This window comes from Cyprinus carpio, unplaced genomic scaffold (assembly GCF_018340385.1).
Source record: "Cyprinus carpio isolate SPL01 unplaced genomic scaffold, ASM1834038v1 S000006481, whole genome shotgun sequence".
Lineage (NCBI taxonomy): Eukaryota > Metazoa > Chordata > Actinopteri > Cypriniformes > Cyprinidae > Cyprinus > Cyprinus carpio.
In genome coordinates this window covers 511,875-535,413 of record NW_024879156.1, presented here as the reverse complement: position 1 = coordinate 535,413, position 23,539 = coordinate 511,875, and the positions used below count along the sequence as shown (strand labels likewise).

Here is a 23,539-nt window from a genome sequence, read left to right as displayed (position 1 = left end):
GACTGTATGTGTGGATGGACGCGTCCGGTGTATGTACACTACCCTAATGAAACTTAGTTTTTTTTGGAAAGTGTCGCACAGGCCAAAATCATGAAGACACTGTTTAACTTGGAAACTTCAAATGCAAATAATACGATGGATCAGAAATGTGTCTAAAGTGCAATCCCTCCTTTTGAGGAAGGTATACAAAGTGTTCAGAAAAAGAGTTCTCTTAGACTGGAAGTGAATTACTAAAAGTTTGGGAGGTGTTTTGAAATCAGGGAGTTTGGAGACAGTAGCAGCATCTTGCCTCACTTCAAGGCTCCTCCATTTGAGGACTTCAGAACCTTCACCTCAAAGGTTCCTTCATCTACGTCTTCCAGACTACAAGGTCCTTCTCGGCACTCCAGGAGTTTAGTGTTGCCCAGCACTTCATATTCATGGCTGTTGAAATGGAATCCAATTTCTTTCACCCACTGCAACATGGACCAGCACAACCAGTGAAAGCTGTCGCTGCCACCAGACTTAGTGGAAAGTATTTAGATATTTTAGTTTGCAATAGATATTAAATAGCTGATGTCAGTTAATAACAAATAAATCACATCCTTGTTCTTCTTACTCCTGCTAAATTTTCTCCTACAGTCACTCATGTTTGCTTCATACTTCCAGTACATTGATGTTTCTCAAACTGAATTACAAACAAGAACACTGAACACAAGCCATTCACACATCTGGCAGGTGCTTTTACAAAAGCAACACAAATTGCATTCGAGATATAAATTTTACAGTTCACGCACACCATGGGAAATGAACCCATACTCTACTGTCGAGCTACAGGAGCAACACGCAAGTAATTCAGCATTATTTGTAAATAATGGACTTCATGTAATGCATGTTTGCAGACTCACAGTGGGATGTTGTAGGACCACTCTCTGGGCTTGATGAAATCTTTGGCTGGTGTTGAGCAATGACGTGCCAGCTAACTCCGTTATTGACGCTGTACTGGAGAAGCACGGCCCGGTCGACTGTATCCTCCTGATCCAGTGCAGCGTTACAGCTGTTCATTGTTTGGGGACATCGCTTCGCTCATCTGCAGCACTAACACATGATCTTACTGGAGAGGAGAGATGCTGAGAGTGATGACTGATTTTATTAAAAGACTGAATGAGCAAGAAAACAAATGGATGTCTTGTATGTTTTGGCTGTACCTAGCACGGGTCAGATCCAGAGGTCTAGTGGGATGGCTTGTCTGATCTTGCAGCCGTTGAAGTACAGCGAGTCCCCTCGGAGCTGCAGGAGAGAGCTGACCGTGATCCGTCCGCCCACGCCGGCCGCCTCTGGAATCAAACTCCAGCTCTCCTGAGACAATCGAACCAGACCTCAAAGTTATCCTTATCAGCTGCAGTTCACCGTTGGACAAAAGAGCAGTCATCACCTGAGAAAGACAAAACCTGTTCCCTGTTTGTTCTTGCTGTAAACTTCTACAGAATCACAGAGTCATAGAGAACTGATCTTCCAATCGGATGGCTCGCCACAGATGCAGAGAGATCGGTCTCCATTGGTACAGTAGCGTCAGACCGGGCTGCACAGTCCAGCACACGCCCCCTGATGTACCGCGCGATCCACAGCCTGAAGCCAGTAGCGCCGGGCCATAGGCCTCCTGTGTTAATCCAGCCGGAACTGTGTCGCGACTGAACACATGAAGGAGAGTCAGACACTTACAGACATTGTGCATTGGATGCCTGAATACCTGAGTCTGGTCAGCAATACTACTGACTTATGTGGATAAGTCTTTTTTAACAACCACACATCCTATCGATAATGCAGTCTCTCAAAAAGACCCTTAAGGGGAACATTTCTAGAGACCCCAAAAGCCATACCCAGACGCACACCGGTCAGGCAGCTGAATGGTGACTCTGGTCCACACTGAAGTGTTGACAGGACTGTAGATAGTGGACTCGTGGAACTGGAAAGGTGAGCAGCCCACGTTGTTGGCTGTAGAAGGGAGACAGGCGGACTGGACTAACTGCCACACGTCTGACCTGTGGAGGAAAGGAACTTCCTTACTAGACAACATATCACCACTTCCTTTCTTTCCTACTCCCCTTCCTCTCTCTCACATACACATGCACATCTGTCGCCTGTACTCACCTGGCATTCCTTCCTGTACTGTAAAAGCACTGAATGATGGTCATCACATCGGTCTGCCTCACAGCCAACCACAATCTAAAGTGGACAAAGACCAGAGTCACTGTATACCTGCGTGTCTACGTGTGAAAACTGAATGATGTCAAAGATCTTGTGCTCAAACCTTGAGCTGTAAGATGTATCCAGGCTGAACAATGAGTTCACGGGTGGCCGTATGTTGTGCGACCAATCTTGGTTCTTGTTGCGGGCCAATACAAGTCGGAAACGATGGGTTTCCGAAGAAGCCGGCGTACGGGACCAGCATTGGGATAGAAGCTCCAACCTATTCGTGAGAGCGCCCTCTGGAGGAAGAAGAAACATGAGTGTGTAGCCTATATTTATGGCACGTAGCTCAGTGTTCTGTTTGTTTCACGGATCAGACTTCAGGATATCACAATGCCACTGATGATAGTCACCGTCATCAAAGTTGTCCAGGAGGGGTGCTGGGGTTGATGTCAGAGCCTCCCACGAGGATGTTGTCCTGTAAAGCCCACTGACGCGCGCGCGCCGAACTTGACCGCACCAGACACCGACCAGCAGCGAGAACGGCTTATTGCGCACCATCGCAGACGGGTGGCGTTGGTCAGGGGCTCTCTCCGGCAGCACGATGTAATCTCTCCTCACTGATATGTTTACTTCAGATAGTCCAATCTCATGGAGCAACGTCCAAGACACACCTTACAGAGAGAACACTTGTAGTGAAAGGATACTCAAACAATTTAAATGACGTTTGTGTCTTCATGAAAGGAAAGATGAGAATGATTTGGCATTTGTGTTATTAATGAAGAAACATACCTCCATCAATAGAATAAATCCAATAACACACCCTCTTTCCGACAGGTTGGACGATGACCAGCACAGTAACGTTCTCCTCGCTGCCGATTTTTAGCCCAGTACTCCACAAACTGGAACAGCAGCACTATGCACATGTTTATTAATATGAGAATACACTTAGTCTTACCGTACAGTTAAAAAACACAAAACAAAACAAACAAAAAAAAAAAAAAGATTTCTTAGATTTTTTAAAAGAGCAACATTAAGAATTGCATTTAAATAGAATGATAAAAGGCTAAGAATAATGTCCCCTCATGCAAAGGAAGAAGCAAAACAATACAACATCCTGTTTCTTTCCTTGTGAGGAAATCATATTGGAAAACTACGTAAATATTGCAATGTTATATGACTAGCAATTACTGTAATACAGCATCTAATAAAATAAAATGGAGAAATTAGAAAGTGTGAAAAGAAGAACACGATACTGCCTAACCGAAAGTGTTCCGGGAAACATTCCCCTCCCCTCTGGGAAGTAAATATTGTTAGCTGGGTGTTTGGGACAAAACAGTTGAGGTGCTCAGCTACATCATGCTAAACATAAAAGAATAAAGGCCTCTGATGTCTGTGAAAACTGTGAAGGGTCCAACATACAGTATGCTATGTGTGTGGCAGAATTTAGAAAGAGGAAAATGCTCAGTGTATAGTTACTTCGCCCCACGCCAGGTCCATCATCACTAGTGACCACCTTCTGGCCTCTGCACCAGTTGAAGTACAGAGCGGGTTCCCTCCACCAGCACCCTGCAGTCAGTACAGGGGTATCCGCCTTCCAGCACCTGCCACTGCGGCCCGCGCGGGGCTGGCCGTCCCAGTCAAAGCGCTCCTTCAGTGATGCCTGCTGGGGACACAAGGAAGGCTGATGTTTGCGGCGCTCGCCGTGCACATTCACACATCTGCTGTGTTTCACGCTGGGTTCTGGATTACCTTCAGCGTTGGTGCTGGCGTAGCAGTTGGACCCCAGTGAAGCCCGGGTCACACAGGCAGTGCTGGTCCAGACAGTCTCCGTGACCTCCACAGTGGTTTTCACAAGCAGGTCCGATTGTAGAAGTTTCTCAACTGCCCAGTGAGTATCTGAATGCCTCTGATAGAAGCGGAGAAAAAGCGCACCGTTCTGTGAAGGACACCAGAATATCCATCACTGCACCTGAAGATTATAGAGAACTCTCTTCCCTGTGCACATAGAAAACACTTGCAAAAATGACTTTTCAAAACAAATAAAACCGAGAGTAGATGCAATTCTCAGAAGAAAGGTGGTTGTGAGTTTGTTGATTCAACCAGTACAAGGAACAACTGACTACTTTGACTACTACTGCTTGAATAACTGTGTCTATGGTAAACTGAATCATGGTGTGTTTTTGCTGTTCCCTACCTCTGCTGACATGATGAATATGAGTTAAACTGGTTTTTATTCTCTTGTTGAAAGCACTACATCTCCTGGAGAAATGACTCTAGCATTGGAAGAACTCAGCAGCTGATTTCAGCTTCGTGTACACAGCAGTGTCTGCGATGTCTCACGTGTCTGCGAGACCGTCTGGTAGAGGATAAACTGCTCGCTTCCAGCCGTCGGCCGGGAAGAACACAGACGGCTGCGACACAGTCCGGCACAGCGAGGATCTGCAGGTAAACACTGAGGCACCAGGTACTTTCCAGGTCACACCGAAGTTCACAGAGTACTGAACGTGAACCTGTCTCTCTGCAGGCTTCTCCGGCACACTGCAGCCAACCGCAATCTGACAAACAACACACATAATCATCCATCTGCATGCACGAATAATCACAGTTTATGACTACAACCCATCATAGAAGCGATACCTAAACAAATGACTGACTGATGGAGAGCATGCATTCATCAGCGAGAGTTTACCTTGAACTGCATTGACCCACGCCTTTGGCAGGAACTATGTCATGTGTAACAGCATAAACTTCCTGTCCATCAGTGCTGCACACCCACCATGACACCGTCTGGAGAGCTGCAGAAAAAGAAACGCTCACGGAGCAGTCTTCAGAAAACAGCCAGTGATCGCTCACTGAAATCAAATAAATTCAGATGAGTATGAGTACTGTAGATAGAGAACAAGTGAGAGTAAAGATGAGCTATGGTTAACAGTGATCCTGCGCCTCTGACTGATGGAGGTTGAAGACAAAACATCATTTAGTTATTTCATACAACTCCATAGTTTGATGGCTTGATAAAAAAAAAAAAAATTCAAATACACTGTACAATTACATTTTTAGACCCTTTTGTCAATATTTAGGTAAGTTTTTCAGAACTCTTCACACAGTGAGCACAACAGCATCTATGTGGCTAGACTGTGACCATTTTCCACTACTTTGGCACTAAATTCATTACCATCTGTACAAATGGGGAAAGTTTTGTTGATCCCTTATAAGGGGTGTGTGTGTGTGTGTAGACGTGATCTAGTACCGATGGTCTCCTCGTGGATGGTGGATGAGCCGCTGTGTCGTGTGTGTGTGCCGTCAGCCGGTGCTCTCTCGTGGCTGGGCAGCGCCGCTCCTCCAAACGTGTCTGAGATCTGAGCGTGAGCATCTGAGCCGGAGATCAGCACATTATCCAGAGCCCAGTCGCTCCGATCGGCCCCGTCATGCTGCGGCTGCCACCAGCGGATCCGGACGCCCACAGCCCGCGCAGCAGCAGGCAGCAGAACATTCACAAACCTGCAGCAGAAAACCTTCACAGTTACAGTGTGAATGCACCAGAGCTGAACACTTTAGCCAGAGGACCTTTAATTCATTAAGTTAAAAACAGTTATACCTGCAGCAGAAAACCTTCACAGTTACAGTGTGAATGCACCAGAGCTGCTTACTTACTATGTACTATTTTGAAAAACACTGTGCATCATGTAAGGATTTTAAACAGTACTACACTGCACGGTTGCCTGATGACATTATAAGGTTGTCACATGTTTAATTGAGTGAGAAGACTTCAGTTTACACGACATCTGTACAGTTTGTACAGTATGCATGGAGTGAAGGGTCGATCTGGGGAACTGTAAAGAATCACTAGGTATTGTTCAAATCAAGAAGATCAGAGTGCTAGCAGAGAGACTCACTCAGGCTGCTGTACTGGTCATAGAAGATCTCGGTCAGCAGATTCCAGCTGATCCCCGTGTTTCACACTGAACTCCAGCAGAACGACCCCTGATTACGGTTGCTGGGTGCGATCATACAGCCGTACATGAAGTAGAAACTGGATGAATTCAGCACTGGTCAAATTCAAATCCACCGTCACCAGCTGACGAGAGCAGCTCTGGCCATTGGACAAACAACAGCAATGACACTCCGATTCATTTTAAAACTACCATGGCTTATGCAAACAGAACTGTTACAATACTGTCATGTTTCCTGAAACATTACTAGAACAGACAGAGAGCTAGACAGACAGACAGATTTTCCTTCAACAAATGATTTTCATGGAAAGGTTTTGATGAATATACTCATGATATTTAAGATTGGAGTTTGCTCAGAGATTTCACGCTCGCTGGTGAAGTAAAATTGAGCTTTTCGTGCCTCATTGTTAAGCCTCACAAATGCAGTGAGAACAGCATTTTTTTTTTTTTTTCCCTACAGTGAAAGACAGCAGGAACGGGAAAACTCATAAAGAGAGAATGACAAATAGATGGGCCCCAACTATAAAAAAAAGCCTTAGAGGAAAACAAGCTGCAATCCTAAGACTCCTGGGACACGATCTTCAGGGGAAAAAAAAGCTCTTTGCCCAACGGTTGTTCTCAGTATTAACTCTGGGAGCTGGAATACTTATGAATTTGGTCATTTTGTTTACAGTTTTCATCTATAGTTAGTTTTTCGACTTTATGATATTATGATTTCATGCTTTCAATAGTGTAATTTAAAGACTGTGAATGTGAGCATCTCAAAGAGCTGCTCAAAGTGAAACAGACTGAAGGATGGATGGTTTTACCCCGCTGAAGTGCAGCGCTGATCCTGAGGCCACGGCTCCACAGACGCTGCTGATCTTGCCGACGAGGTCAGCAGGTGCCAGTGATTGAGCGCTGGAGCTCGACTGAAACTGTCCTTGAGCTGAGCGGGGCAGAGAGACCAGCGGCTCATCGCAGAACTCGCCGCCCCACTCAGGTTACATCTGAAAGACAAGAGCCGTGAGGAACAGGAAAGACTTACAGCAGGCATTACGTGGTGAACGTGAGAGTGACTTACACACAGGAGCTCTGTCTGCAGCGGCCGCGGCCGGAGCACATCTCAGGACAGCCGTCACCGATGTACAGGTTATCCAGAGCCCACTGTCTGCTGCTTATCGAACGGCGCCGGCTGGAAAACCAGCGGAAGCGCGTGGCTGTGGACCTGAGCATTTGACACAAAAGGCAACGAAAAAAAAACTTTCAGTTCTTGGAAATTCATTATACCACGGGCCGGTTGAATGCTTGATTCTGATTGGTTGATGGATATTCTAATGTGTGCAATTATTTTCCAGGTAACACGCAGCTCCAGGTCTGTCGACCGCATTACACCTCCAAATCAATTCACCAAATTATTTTCAGGTATTTCAAAGGTCCTAACAGCCTACAACAGCAAAAGAACCAAAAAAAAAAAACCAAAGTCACCGAACAAAAGCAAACAATATGACCAAAAATAGGATAAAAAACAAACGAAAATTTTCCATGTTTTCCTGAGTAAATGGAGTTGTAAATGACCTTTTTATGATCTATGCACTTTCTTTATCCTGCTCTCCATGCCAAATGAAATTTTCAGTAATATAGTTTTGCAACTGAGAAGATAAATGACATGCACAGTATGGAGTCTGTAATGTTGCTTTTCTTGGAGCAGAATAAACTTACAGTTTCGCTATTAGTAGAAACGCTTCTGCCGAACAACCATAGAGAGATGATACTAACTCTAAAATGATGTACTGAATTTTCAAACAGAAGTTTGGGACGAGAGATGTAAGAAATTAGTACTATCTGAACAATTTCTTGAGGAGTTGTAAACCATGGTATAAGGGGACATAACTGAGTCCAGTCCTTTGAATTATTGAAAAATAATGCACACCTGAGGTGTAACAGCATTACCTCCTCTGCATTGTGTTTTAATAATTTAATGCCTTGTTGTCAATTATACCTTACTTGATTTACATGCAGGTGTCACGTCAAGTCAGCTTTATTTCTATATTGCTTTATACAGTACAGATTGCGTCAAAGCAGCTTTACAGTGTCAAACATGAAAATAGTTTGGGTGGTTGCTTACCTGGCGTAGTGTGGTATGGGTAATGTAACTCTGCCCCACTTGTTGTAAGTATCTGACACCAGCAATCTCTGCAGTGTGTATGAAGAACAATCTGGGCTTGTGGGGGTAAACAATCCTTGACCAGCGGCAGCCACGTGAGACCCAGATCCCAAAGAGTACTCCAGCTCCACCGCTGCAGACACATGAATAGCAGTCAGAGGAAAACCCTTCTATTCATGACAAAAACAGAAGTGCACGCTCATGTCAGGAGACCCGTACTGTAGCAGGAGGAGGTGACGGAGCAGGAGGCAGAGAAATCAAAACTGGATGAAGGCATCTGGGCGCAGACTGATGTCGGTGGTGATGCCGTAGCGTGTGTTTTGACTTCTCGATGAAGGCGAAAGCTTCTCCGTCAGAGCCACACACCGGCATCCATCCGCGTGCCCCCAGGGTGCAGCAGCCCAAGAGCGTCCATTTGTGGAGGAGAAGTCATCCTCCAGTGGCCCCCAACCGCTGGCACTGCCGCCCACAACCAACTGCACACACACACACACACACACACACAGCGATCACAGCAGGGCAACAGAGTTCACATATCCACTCTACATACAGATCCAAAACCAGCACATCAGCCAAAATGTGCATGTTCACTGGCTGTATAAAGAGTGGCTTGCATAACCATTCAGACGCCTGGCCTGCGTTTCCCAAAAGCATCGTAAGCCTAAGTAGGTCGTAGAACCATTGACATCCATGGTCTCTACGATCAGCTTAGCTCACAAAGCTTTTGAGGAATGCAGCCTGAATTTTACTGGATTTAAAATCTGATAATCACTAATAATTAAACTAATCTGATAATATTTTTATTTGAAACTGTTGAAACTTTAACTGAATGCATGTTTGAAATGCAAATTAATACCAGGTGGAAACGTAAAACATCTTGGCTGACCACGTTTGATTTGACCACTAAAAACTCATCTTAATGTCAGACGTAAACAAGATCAATGAGACGTGCAAAATAGAGGTAAAAGCTGCAAGAGAACCTGTTCCAGAAGAAACAGCCTTGAAACTTTCAGTGGGACTTTGATCCTAAGTTAGTTGACATGTCGTAGCAAAGTTACTTCTAGTTAGTAGAATGTCTAAAGTAAACTATCAAAATAAAGTACAGTATAATCAAATCATTCATTGCGAGCTTCAGTGGAGTGAAAATAACACTGAAACCCAAACATCAATGTAGCTTTAATCATGGAGTAAAATGAGAAAATTGCTTAGTTGTTTTGAACGGCCTTTGCAAGGCACTCCATTGACTATTTTAAACGTACGTACAGTATATGAGCTGATATTTAATACAGTGTTAATGAGTGTATTGCAGTAATGTCATGTGTGTCTTGGTGTAGCAGCTCTTACTTTATCAATAACCCAGGGGCTGTGGAAGTGTCCGTTCTCAGACGGCCTGCCACCAGCGCAGGCGTGTGTGGCTGAGGTTCGCGCTCGGAGAGGGGATCTCCAGGGCCACCAGGTGAGCCTGGTTACTGCTGTTGCTGTAGAGGAACTCCTGCAGGAGAGCCCAGTTCAGACCTCCGTCCACGGAGAACTGCAGGAGCACCGGCTGGGAGCGCGGGTCAGGAGCGCGCTTTACCGCAGCCCAGTCTCAGGAAGAACTGGATAAACCTGATCGGGACACATACACATCTCCAACATTTCTAATGGTGTGAAGGACATTTTTCACGGTGAACCATCTGGTGTGTTTGTGGAATACCTTGCATTAGACAGGTCGAGATCTGATGTCTCCAGCATTCGCAAACCGTCCTCACTGAAGAACAGGTGGTTCCCGCTGGTGGTGATGCCACACTTTCTGGAAGGCTTTCCTCCACTCATCAACTTGAAATGTTCAGACTCCAAAACCCCACCTATGTGTCACAATCAATAAAATGTCAAATTTTTATACACAGACAAATCCCAATGAATCCACTCTAGTCAAGCTTCTCTTTTGAGAAATATACACCGCAAGCTATTTGTCTGTTCACAGTGATTGTGAATCTGCTGTACACCATGACACAATCACTGAAAAGATACTTCAAGTTTATTGTACGGTTATGAGGAGCAGAATCATAATGCCTTTATTGTCAGTGCACAGCTGTACAATGAAATTCAGTGCAACTCCTTTGTGATAAAAGTAACAGACAACAAGCAGAATACAAAACACAGAATATAGAGTAACACACAACTCGACATACAGACAAAAATCTTGGAAGAGATAGCTGTTATTCATTTACACTGTTTAAAACACAATATTAAGGCGACTACACAGAATTCTAAAATTCAAAACCACCAAGCACCAATGAGCACCACTCACATAATTTCCCATTAAATTACTTTATATTAATCCCAAATCATTGCCAACTGGACCTTAGGATGGAAGCAGCATGTATTTTTTGATGTTAAGAAAAAGAGGTCTGCTGTCCCAGTATAAACAGCTCACTGGTAGTTTGACTTTCTGAAGAGTGTGATTGTCAATTGACAAATGTCATTTTCTTTTAAATGTTTGCATGAAAGGTCTGTTTGTGTCATTTTTCTTTAGGATAAATGACACTTGCTTTGATATTTTATACCTCATACAGTGGGTTACTGTAGACATTTGTTACTCAACTAACCACTGTCAAATAACAGCATACTGTAAAACATCTGTTTGTTACTGTACCTTCAAAATCCTCCTTCAGGAAATCTGGGTTGGGCACATCTGGAACGGAGCAGTCGGGACCAGAGTAACCCGGATCACAGCTGCAGTGAGTACCGTGCACACACACCCCATGGCCGTTACACATGTTCTGGCACTGAGGGCCGATGTAAACATTGTCCAGGGCCCATGTGGGCGGAGCCGCGCCGCCTGAATAAAACCCCTGATACCAGCGGAACCCGCACGGAGCTGAAAGCACAGAAAACACCGTCACACACCCAACACACAACAGGGAACCGTATTTATTAAAAAACACACAAGCGGCTCTCGCTGACCCGCACAACCGCAGCTTGCCGAAGTGGATCATTTCTCTCCTCCAGCCCTGTGTTGTGCCGGGATAGTAGACGCTGGCCGGGTGGAGCTCCGTCGAGCAGAGAGAGCTGAGTCTGGGACCTCCGGCACACAGAGGAACCAGCAGATGCCACGTGGCTCCGAAATCTCGTGAAAACTCCAGACGCACAGGGTTCAAGGAAGAGCTTTCAGTTGTGCAGCCCACATTAATCTAGAACAGGAATCACACAGTAGCTAACGACATTCCCACTCAAGACTTTTTTCAATTTACAGTCATGAAGATGGCCTTTTAAATGCCGATATCTATGGCTCAAAGCCCTACCTCGAACTGGACGACAGTGTTCTCGTTGACATCAGTATCTCTTGTGGTGATGGAGTGCTCACCCAGCTCACTGGACATGAACACCACGGCTGAGTCCTCTTCGCTGCAAACACAGTGAAACTAACATGATGCCATTTCGCTCTCTCAACACTGAGATCAACATCAACATCAAGCGCTGGAGGCTCAGTGGCTGAACATGCAGAATCCTGTTGAGTTTGGAGATCAGGAGCCCAAGTCCAGAGGCACGAGCTGACTATGGTTTATCTCCTTGAGCGTGTTACATTGGTGTACATGGTTTGTTGATGTGAGGTGAACACTATGCAGATACTTACAGTCCTGCCCTCTGATAGGGGCAGTAGAATCCAGTGTTTCCTCCAGGATATTTTAAACAGCCAGTTCCCCTCCTGAGGACCTCCCTCAAAGCTGTCTAATATAACTGGCAAGCTATTGATGGTGTTTCCATCTATGATCAGGTCATCAATCACCCACACCTCTTCCTTCTTCCCTGAGGGTTTGAAGAATGACAAGTGTAACAATTACAGCAATGACAAAAAGACATGTATGCTCTGTTAGACACTGATTAGTACAAGAGCGTCATGTGGTACATGCAATGGCACATGTTTGAGGTATTCCGATGACATCAGGACTTTGGAACCAAATGCACATTTGTTTGTCATCTTAAGGCTGAAACATTGGGCATCATACACTTGCCAACTTTGTAAACAGTTACAGAGGAAACTGAGCATAAACTCCTCCAGTCTGTAAATCAGTGCAACAATCTGGGCAAATGTTGTGAAGTGTATTCCAGCCTTTATGCATTAAAATTCTTCTCATAAAGCCAATTATCCTGTCATGGTTCTAACTTTTCAATAATGTAACAACACCAAACTCATCTCGATATATTGATGTATTTGTGATTGAGTGAGGTATACGTGGGTAAGATTGACTGACTGTGTTTTCTTACCACTATTGTACGGCTGCCACAGTCTGAAGCGTGTAGCGTTGGTCTGTGCGCTGGGAGGCAAAGACATGTGAACAAACAGTGTGTCTGTGGAAGTGGGGAAGTAAAACTCGTCTATAAGCAGCCAGCTGATCCCTCCATTCACTGAATACTGCAGCAGCACGGAGTGAGAGCGCTCAGGTACGCCTGCGAGTAAAACACACAGAAATACTGTTTACAACCAGTCCAGGCATTCCCATCAGCTAACAGAAGACAAGCAGAAAAGCTGGAGATAAAGCACGCTCCACGCTAGACTCACCCTTCGTTATGAACTTGAATGAGAACTGGATGTACATGGTGTTTGTGCAGTCTAGATCTGCTGAGACCAGCATGCGCAGTCCCTCCTGCAGGAACACATGGCACAAAGTCAGGAAAATAGAGGAAACTGATTTCTTCTCATTTACTGATAAAACCCATTCTAATATGCATTTCTATTAACATTTACATTTAGTCATTTAGCAGATGCTTTTATCCAAAGTGACTTGCAAATGAGGACAAAAGAAGCAAACAAAACCAACAAAAGAGCAATCATATGTAAGTGCTGCAACAAGTCTTGGTAAGCCTAACTCAGTAAATGTAGCAAGGTTGTTTATTTATTTATTTTAAAATAAATAACAAGAAAACAAATAGATAGAATAGAAAAAGAACAGAGAACATAAGTGTTAGAGGGTCATTTTTATAATAAATAAAAAGAAAACAAGTAAATAAAATAGAATTAGAATAGATATTGCAAGTGTTAGAGGGACTTGCAAAACCAACATATAATTATATTTAATGGTAACACTTTATTTATAATTCGATAGCCCACTTTAGATATTCTACGAACTAGAAGTAACTTTGTTAGGTTAGGGTTAGGGTTAGGGTTAGTGGAATAACTTGAAATGTATGTGCAAAGTGACTTATGTCAGTAGGGTTAGGGTTAGGGTTAGGGTTAGGTTTACCTTTATTATGTCCATCAAAATCAAGTGTGAGCAGATATTAAGCAGACGGTCACTGATCTCTAATGACTGCTAGCTGACATAGAGCTGCACAGTCACTAACAGTTAGTAGAACGTTTCTAAAGTGGACCCAAAATAACGTGTTACCAATTAAATAAATGCTGGGAAACAAGTGATCCTTTACTTCTATGATGATGGAGGATTCGATGCATAAGGCAATGCAGTAATACTCCACTGGAAGATCACTGCTGTTTGACTGCAATACTCACTCCTTTAAAGATGAGGGCCGTTCCTGATTTCAGAGGCTCTCCGCTCAGTGTGCCTCTCTCTGCCCCGTACACCTCCGGCCAGACATCAGTCCTCAGGTTCTCATTGAAATCTTCCTTCAGAACGGATGGCCAAAGTGACTAGAGGCACACAATGCGGCCCACCGAAGCCCTTATCACAGCTGAGTGAGAGAAAAAAACTCTGAAACTGCAGGATCGCAGAGGAGCATGTGAGGAATATGAAGCTATCAGGAGCTAAAGCAGCTGGAGTCCACACTCACACACAGTGTCCGTTGTCACACAGTCCATGTCCGGAGCACATCCATGGGCAGCCGGGTGTCAGCAGCACATTGTCCAGGGCCCAGCCATCAGCTCCAGGAGTCAAGTGAGGCTGGATCCAGCGGAACCGTGTTCTGGGTGAACTATGCGTTCGGGAACAAGAGTGCAGTGTTGAAAATCCAGACTGAACATTCAAACATGTAAAGTTACATTAAAGTGCTGCAGCTATGATGCCAAATCTCAGAAGATTCCTTTTCCAAGCAAAACAAGGTCTGTAGTAAACATAAAGTGAAAGTCGTGACATTTGTCAAGTATGGTAACCCATACTCGAAATTGGTGCTCTGCATTTAACCCATCCAAGTGCACACACACAGCAGTGAGAAGTGAAACACACCGTGAACACACACATCCGGAGCAGTGGGCAGCTATATCCAGCGCCCGGGGAGCAATGGGGGTTCAGTGCCTTGCTCAAGGGCTCTTCAGCCATGGGTACTGAGGGTGGAAAAGAGCGCTGTTCATTCACTAACCCATCCACCTACAACTCCTGCCAGCACCGAGACTCGAACCTGCAACCTTTGGGTTACAAGTCCAAATCTCTAACCATTAGGCCACAGCTGCCCCTAAATTGGTGATACTCATGTTTACACACTTATACCTATACCTATACCTAATTTTGAAGCAGTTATTTAAATTTTTAAAATCGTATGTTTCTAATAAGTTTGGAGTGTGAGTGTGTACAGTTTATGTCTATAACAAAGTCTCGTCAAGTTATGTTTACCACAGACCTTATTTTACTCATTAACTGAAAAAAAACCCATTAAAAAACCATAGAACACTCTTGAGGAAACAGCGATAAAAAGCTGTGGACAAAGCTATTTTTGCAGCTGAACTTATTGCATATTCATTTGTAGGATTTTCCTTTCAGAAGCAGCATTTATGTATGGAAAGATTTCAAATCAATCACGCAAGGTGATTTAATGAGGTTAGCACTAGTCAGTATACTGCTGTCTGTGCCATCACTTAACACCTCAAAAAGCATGTTTTAGCCCATTTTGTGCCTATGATGTTAGTAGGCACACACATGATTATCGTTGGACATGTACCATGGCGTATAAGCACATAATTCCTTACATGTTATATATCATGGTACATACCAAAGTACCACAGTATTTTCATTTAATACCATTACTGTTCATAACTGTTGCTGCCACAGTACTTTTTATGCAGGGGCTTTACAAGCATTTAGTGGTATAAGTGTGGGACTGAAATGCGTATATAGCCCATTGTGACGTGTAATCATTTCAGAGCCGGTCCTACATGGCAGCGCTGGGCAGGTAGACGGTGATCTCCTCCACTGCAGGAACTGTGGCGCACTGAACACGGATCGTTGCGTGTATCCAGAGCAGCCGATGGCGGGAGGCACACACTCGGGTTGTGATGAGCGTCCAGTGTTCCCGCAGTCTGTGGAGAACTCCAGATGGACGCCGTGGGCCGGAGACGCAGCCTTACTGCAGCCCATGCTCAGATCAAACTGCAGGAAACGAAGAGCCAGACACCTCGAAGTCCCAGCTCTCAGCGTAACGCGGCCCTCTCTAGAGAGAGAGAGAGCATTCAGTACAACTCAAACCCAGCTGCATTCAGATCAGATTCTGTCATACGAGTGTGATTCATCCACTTCTGAAGGGGTGAATCTCTCTGGAAGGTTTTGGAACGCTCTGTATGGACAGTGTAAAGCTACTTTTATTAAAATGCTTTTATAGATGGAATTATGCAAATACAAACTGCCCCTTAACAAAAATAATCATAAACAAATAAAAAATCTAAGCAATTTATGAGTATCAAGAGCATTGTGCCACCCCCTTGTACACAATGTCAATATATGTTATTTAAATTTAAGCCTTTTAAATACATATTATTGTACCACGCATCTGATAAACATGTTAAAAGGAGTCGATTCACAGCAAAATACAGTATTGCAGATGAGGTAAAACGGCTCATGTTTTCCCAGATGAAAATGCACATATAAATGTCTGTTAAGAACATGATGTTATAGGTGTGTGTTGGCGATTAACTCACTATCCATGCCCTCGGAGTTGAAGTTCAACACTTGAGTCTGGGCTCAGGACAGTCTGCTGTCACCTCTCCACCTACGACTCGATACCAGTTGTGTCTTAATGGAGACGTGCCATCAAACGTGTCGAAGAACCCACTCCTGGCGCTGTCGTTCATTCCGATCAGAACGTTTATCCAGACCCCACTGGGGCCGAGTGTTTTACCTGAGAAAGAGGAACACATGAGGATTTGTTCGGCTCCTATGAGGCACTGCATCACAACACTTTCAGTAAGTTCATCCACATGACATCCATCTGTTCTCACCCTGCTGCGGCTGCCACCAGCGGAAACACGGTGTGCGGTGTCTTGGCTGCGGGTTGGCAGCTCGATCGTCACCACCTGAGGCTCCAGGAACGAGCCAAAGTCCAGCCTCTCGTAGGAGCTGCCACTGAACACCATTGTTTATTGAAAAAACTGGACAATCACACCTGACAAACATAAGAAAGGAATAACTCACAATGGGCTGCTGAACTCTACTGTGAAATGAGAAAAAGGATCAAGCTGCTGTGAGTTAACATAGACGGCAATTGACATAAAAAAGGATTGGAATATTACAGTCCAGTCACTGTGACCTACTGCAGATTCACCTCACACATACAACATTCACCTTCATTTCGGGTGAGCGGGGGCGGAGAGTGCAGGTGGAGCCCATGTTTTTCCCTCCGATACGAATGTAGAACTGAACCAGACTGGGTACGGAAGGAGAAAAACAGAGGACAAGAGAGAGTTCTACACACCAGTTAGGGAGGGGAAAACAAAACACAAGCAGCGGGACGTGAAACACGGTTGAAGTCACACAAAGGTCTAATGCTTCACTGTTTGTAAGTGTTCAGTAGGCTCATGGCACTGACGGGTGTGTGGGTGGTGTCCAGCGGCGCGGTGCGAGCCTCTCGTCTGCCCAGGCTGCTGAAGTACAGCGCTTTACCTTCGCTGATGCTCCCGCAGCCGTCACCGATCTGTCCTCCACTCAGGCTCTGCCACAGCGGGCTCAGCTTTCCCCTCGAAATCCTCCACCAGTTCAGTGGGACTCGGAGCAGACGGTACACAGCTGGACTGATCCACCTCCACTGAGCACCACAAACACAAATATAACCATACAGTTATGAACATGACAACAATCTACTAACCTCACATTTAGCGACAAAAGCGTCATTCCACATGTGCAGTGTTGAAGGACCCCAGAAACAGGGTTGGCATCCACTGACATACAGATACGATGATCGACATCTATTGATTCAGCTTCCATATCAACCAAAAAGTACTATACATGCTCCATATAGATAAGAAAAACTACAAGTAATGTACATGCTCCATATAGATAAGAAAAACTATCCCTGCTGAGCATCTGAACATCTGCTCATCCACTCATTCAGCTCAGCCGCCGCAGTGATTGGGACAGAGTTCAGAGATGTAGACGCCATCCAGCGCAAACGCAGGGGCGTCCCGATAGACACTGCTCTCTGCCGTGGAACCAGCGAGGGAAGCGCGTCTTGCTGAAAATGACACGGGAATATAGAGATCTTCCAAACTGAGGCTATAATCATTATGAAAAGACTTCTCTTTACTGCCTTACAAAAAAAAAATGTAACCCTTGGGACATTTGCCTGATGCGGTAAAAACAAACTATAAAGCAGTTTTTTGGGAAAACTTATGAAAAATATTTTAAAAAACAGTTCTTTAAAAATATCCCCTTGACTCTGACAGTATGAATCCTGTGTTTTGGGACCCCATTGCTCAAAACAATCCCAGGGTCCAGTTACATGGCAGCCACAACCACCCCGTGGCAATACGGACCGTGACTTGGTCCAGCGCTCGTTATAGTCTCCCGTGTGGTACACAGTGGGCTCTCTGAGTTCACGTCGCTGCCCTCGCAGCTCGTGGCCCCAGGGGATGCTGGGTAACAGCCCTCCCGCAAGAGAGCCCATGTGCGGCCCGCGTCATGAGAATACTGGAGCACGAAACGGGCGCCGACGCACTGAAGACCGACTCACAGCCGATGTTCAGCTGAAGGAGAAACACAGTGCAAAGTTACTGCACAGTCTACACTGTAGAGACGACACTGAGACAAAGATTCACTGCAGTAAAAAACAGCAATAAGGGACTTTTACCAAAGGATCAATTTAAGTTTGCCAGTAGCATTTAAATGCAAAGCGTTATATTGTGAGTCTGCTGCAGTTAGCAGAAGATGCTGATGCTGCATGTGTCACGCTTTCACAAACACACTTCAAATCCATCTGATGTATGTTTACACCGATACTTAAAGCTGCAGTGAAAATAAAGCAGCGACAGATTGTTCTTCCATATTGTGAAGTTCTTCCGATTGTAATGGATTATCGCCACAAATAAAATGAAAAAATGTAGGGCGGAACTTGATTTTGTTGCATCGGTTGTGATTGGATGGTTGAGAGGTAGGTTTGGCTCTTAAAAATCTATGCACAGAGTAGCATAAGCTTTAGGGGCGGAGTTTAAATGCATTAAATGATTAGAGAACTTCCGCATACTCACCAGAGCGAAGATCCAGTTATGACATTCTGATAAAAAATGATGGGGTCAAATGGTTTACAATGAGGAGGAGTATAACATAAGAATTTAAGAATTGGTTACATTTTAAATTCAGTCAATTTTAATTTCACCACCGATCATAAAAAGCTGCGCAGAAAAAAACACCTTAAGTAGTCGTGCTGTGTGACAGAGTTTGATGATTTGGAGGCTTCTCTTAGCAAGTCTCAGTTTATTATATAATCACATTATAATTAATGTGTGCAATTGCATTTTTTTTATTTATTGCGAGCTTTACAATGTATGTCATATTTATGAAAAATAATTCCTCCACGCAGCCTTACATCAGTACCTTGAACTGCAGCGTGTATCCGGGACGGAGCGCCAAGTCTCGAGTCACTGCCAATTGATTCGGTCTACGATCTGATCCGAACTGCATCGGATGCTCGTAGAAAGCCCGAACACTAGTGCAGCGGGAAGAGGTGGAGAACGTGGGGAGGAAGAGAAACTCCCGTTACGGTCCTTGTGCCCTTCCTTCCTTTACCAGCATCAAGCCACTCACTCATCTGGTTGAGGGAGGCATGATCGAATGCCGTTTGCTGCTCGTAGAAGTTCTGCAGAACCACAGGAGAATCAGAGCTCTGTCGTATCTTCAGGAGCGCTGCAGCAGAATCTGCTTGTGTCTGTCTCACCTGAGGCAGTGTAGGATCATCCATGGGGATTGACGTGCTTCTCTCGCTCAGGACAGGATGATCACGTAATCGATGGCCCACTGATGTAGCCCTCACCTGAGTGCAGCGGCTGCACCAGCGGAAACGTAGTGTAGTGCAGGGCCGTTTTAGAAGGCCAGAGGAAAGTTCATTAATGAACAAACCTGAGCCAAACAACAATCATCCAGTTCACAAACACACATAATAATACATTCATATAAAAATCTGCTAAATACACAGTATGGTGGATGTGATACTCACAGAAATATATACTGTATCAGATAGGTGAGATAAAATAACTCACTGCAGTGTTTTAATCATTATTATGGACGGGTCACACACAGCATTGTCTATGGGTAATCACATACCACTGCACATGCTCTTTGAACAAAAGATGCTCAGCTTTTTAACATGAAATCTGCATCTCAAGATCCCTCAGTTCATTCACTAATTCCCTTCCTCTGCATTGCACGCGTGTTTAAAACATCCGAAATGGTTCTGCATGAACGGATCCTTCGTTTAAATAGGCTTTTTCTATTGCCAGAAAGCTGTGTTGCAGTGAAGAGCTATGGGTTGGGCGCGTTGTGTAATGCCTGCTCATTACTTTTCAAAAGCCACTTTCCAGGCCAAAAATAAAGAGAGAAAGAAGTGTTTGGATGCAATTACATGCAGTTTTGATCCTGGAATTCCTCATTTTTAAATTAAAAAGCTTAAAGTTGTTCTGCGTTGTTCTCACGTGGTTTGGTGAAGTCAGTGAAGTAACATCTCTGCGATCAGGACCCCAGCTGATTCCACCATCATTGCTGTACTGCAGCAGAAGCCCTCCTCTCTGCTGTCGGCCTGGTTACACTCCGCCCCATTCTCCGCCCATCCGCAGGTAGAACTGCACAAACTCCGCCCACTCGTGTCCGATCCAGCTGACCAGCTGCCGCAGTCCAGCCTGATGACCAACGAGAGTTACTTATTAGACGAGCAGCATCGGTGTCATAATATCAGCGATCACAGACAACACTGTCATCTGGTGTAATGATGAAATGTGTTTATACTCCAGATTCACACTAGATTCTGTTTCACTATAGTTTTCATCTCTTGCGCACACTGCGGTTCAAGAAACCAGTGAGTTCTGAATCTGAATCAAAAGGTATCTTTACGATGGTTTTTTTTTCTTTTCTTTTGATTGGTTCCCTCAATACAAGCTTAAAAGAATACAGGCTTTTGATAAGTTAACCTTTATTTTGGCATATATGGAAGTCTGTGATAGGATCAGTGAATATGATCACTTTACACTGGTCTTATGCACTGTATCAATTTTGTGGACATATTCATTCATTTTATATTCTAGGGATTCATATATTCAGCAATATATATCTTTGACATATTTTACATTATTTTGTGTCTATTTATTTCTGCATATTAAAATGTTACTGTACTGTTGTTTGTACTGTCTTACCTCAATATGATGAAGTGTTTTGCCCTTTCAGAAAAACTTCTAAACTAAATAAAGTTTAGCAAAAATAAGAATACATACATCCTTTACGAAAGGGAGACTGGAGAAGCAAAAGCCTTGAAACAAGCAGAAAGAGTCCAGTTGTAACCCTGCATCATGACTGTTATAATACCTTACTGAAGTACAGAGAGGACCCAGAGGAGGGACCACCCCACAGCCCTGCGTCGCGGGCCGGCACAAATCTCGCCTCCGGTCACCCCATCCTGCCACGCTGACATCAGGGTGTGCTGGGACTCGAAAGTTCTGGAGAAACACTGGAGGGCCAGAGTGTTGAGCCGGGTCTGGCAGTCTGAGCCGGCGAAGCCTTCATCCACACCTGGAACAGAGAGCAAAGCATACCTTTCATCCTCCAGCGACTGATTCACCGAGCAGCCGCTAGACGCAGGACCCAACAAATCATCGCGCTCGCCTGGAGCGGTCAATACATCTGACCCTGAGCCGCCCATGAAGGGTCCACCGTCAGCGTCTCAAACCCGTTCAGGCCACATGATATATTCCAACCGCGTGACAGGCATTAGATCACAAGGACGGCAATAAAACCGGTCTAAACAAGTCACATTTTATTCAAAATTAAAGAGAAAGCGTACAGGTTTTGCAACACCATGAACACAAGGAAAAGGAAAATCATGGCAAAATTTTTGGTGAAGATCCCGAAAGAAATGAACAAAGAATATAGTAAGTGTATGCCATTACATAAAACACTGAAATTATTCCATAATTAATAGCTAAACCTCCACATGAAATCTGCATTTGTTACTTCTAGTGCACTGTATGGTCATTTTGATCTTGTATATCTAACTATGTGTGCTTCATCATCAATATTTATCAACCAATAGCAGTGAAATTATTATTGAGATGGAAGTAACTGAGACTCAAAGCACTTCATATTCAAATATTCTGTTACTCTTATCACTGTAGGAATTCCCAAACGGGTTCTTAAATAATGATAAAAGCAAATAAAAGTTTTAATGAATAAGTAAAATAAAAATGTAATTAAAAATATAAATAATTTGATGATAAAATGCAAAATGGCTTAAAATATATCAAATATTATATGATAAGCAAAAAAATTCATTCCTCATTGCATTTACAACAGTGAAAAATAATCGCCAATAATGTTTACTGTTAGGCTATAAGGGATTCCTCACAGTTCTTTTTGTGTCACACACCCTATGTTTTTCACTTATTGTTTGAAATGAAAGGCATATTCTCAGTGCATCAGTTTCTGTCATTCATGTTGCAAGTCATAAAAAGCAGTAAGTCAGATTCACGGCTGTTGCGCTGCCGATGAGATCTGGGAGCCGGACACTCTGTTAACCCGGGGTTCAGGGGACTGCTTTACAGCAGAATGGACAAACACAGTGTTTGTTCACCAATGATGAAACAAAGAATAAGTGGAAACTCCCGCAGGCTTGGAGTGCGAGATTAAATGATGTTCATGCCGCTGTGGTGGTTGAAGACGCTTTAAATTATGATGAAACGTCACAAAACATCCTTAACAACACACAGCAAAAATTGCGTGGTCCCAGAAAAAAATCCTTCAAACAACCACAATATTTACTTAGCACTGCAGAAGATATTAAGATTTGTTTTCATAGATTTAGAATTTTATTCAATATGTGTGTATTTTCATTGTCTAGGCAACATTAAGATTTTTAAAATTGTTTATGTTTAAAACAAGTGAAAAGCCCCATTTACAAAGCTCAAATTAAAAACAATCTGTGAAAATAAGTTTAATTTTCTTGAACAGTTTTGTTTCTCCTTTTGTTTCAAAGATTTTGACTTTTTCAAATGGAAAATTACACAAAAAAAAATGGGCATATTCAGTCCTTTAGATCCACTGTAAGGGGACTGTGACTGACCTCCCAGTGACCGTGGTCACACCATCCATGTCCAGGGGCCCCATCTGGGGGGACACTGCTGCCCGATGAAAACGTCATCTAGACCCCAAACTCGTCCTGCTCCTGATATTTAATTCTGGATCCATCGGAAGCGCCGCGACGACAAACCCCCTACAGCCAGAAAACAGTATGAAACCCGAGTGAGAATGGTGAAAACACTGCAAATGCATAGCAGTCAATGAAGATGCATGAAAAACGGGTTTTAAAAATACCACCATTTCCACCCAAAAATCGGGAAATACTGCTGCAAATGGCGACCCAAAACGGGAAAAGGGGAAAAGGCCCCTTTGGTGTTTATCCTTTTGAAACAACTGCCATGTTTTAAATTTTTGTAATTTAATATAAAAATTTTAAAATTCTCTTTATGGAAGTATTATTCTAGTTATCAAAAGTTTTCAAATTTGGTAAAACATATTCACAGGAGGATGAAAGTCGGTAAAACCCAGAGCACAGCTCGGCCCCCGGTTTGTGCAGCTGCCGCCATTTTGAGTCTCACCAGGTTTTGTAACGGCATTTGGAAGGTGGATGCGCCTCCAGTCTGTGAACTCAGATGGATGGTAGAAAACTGGATGCAGTGAATCAGAGCAGCCTTGGGCATCCCGGGGGAGACAGGCCTATTACCCCCCCAAACCAACAGAAACAGCAGTTAACCCCTGCTGTGGAGACCAGAGGAATCACAGCAGCAACCAGCCGCTTTCTCCAGGAATCATCTATAATCAGACTACATGCAGTGGTTTATTATTTTGCCAATCCTACAAAAAGTGCTGGA

At 44.0% G+C, this 23,539-nt stretch overlaps 1 pseudogene; it reads right to left on the bottom strand.

Moving 5' to 3' along the window:
• Positions 1–290: 290 nt before the first annotated feature.
• Positions 291–23,539, bottom strand: part of LOC109084038 — a 25,535-nt pseudogene continuing 2,286 nt past the window's right edge.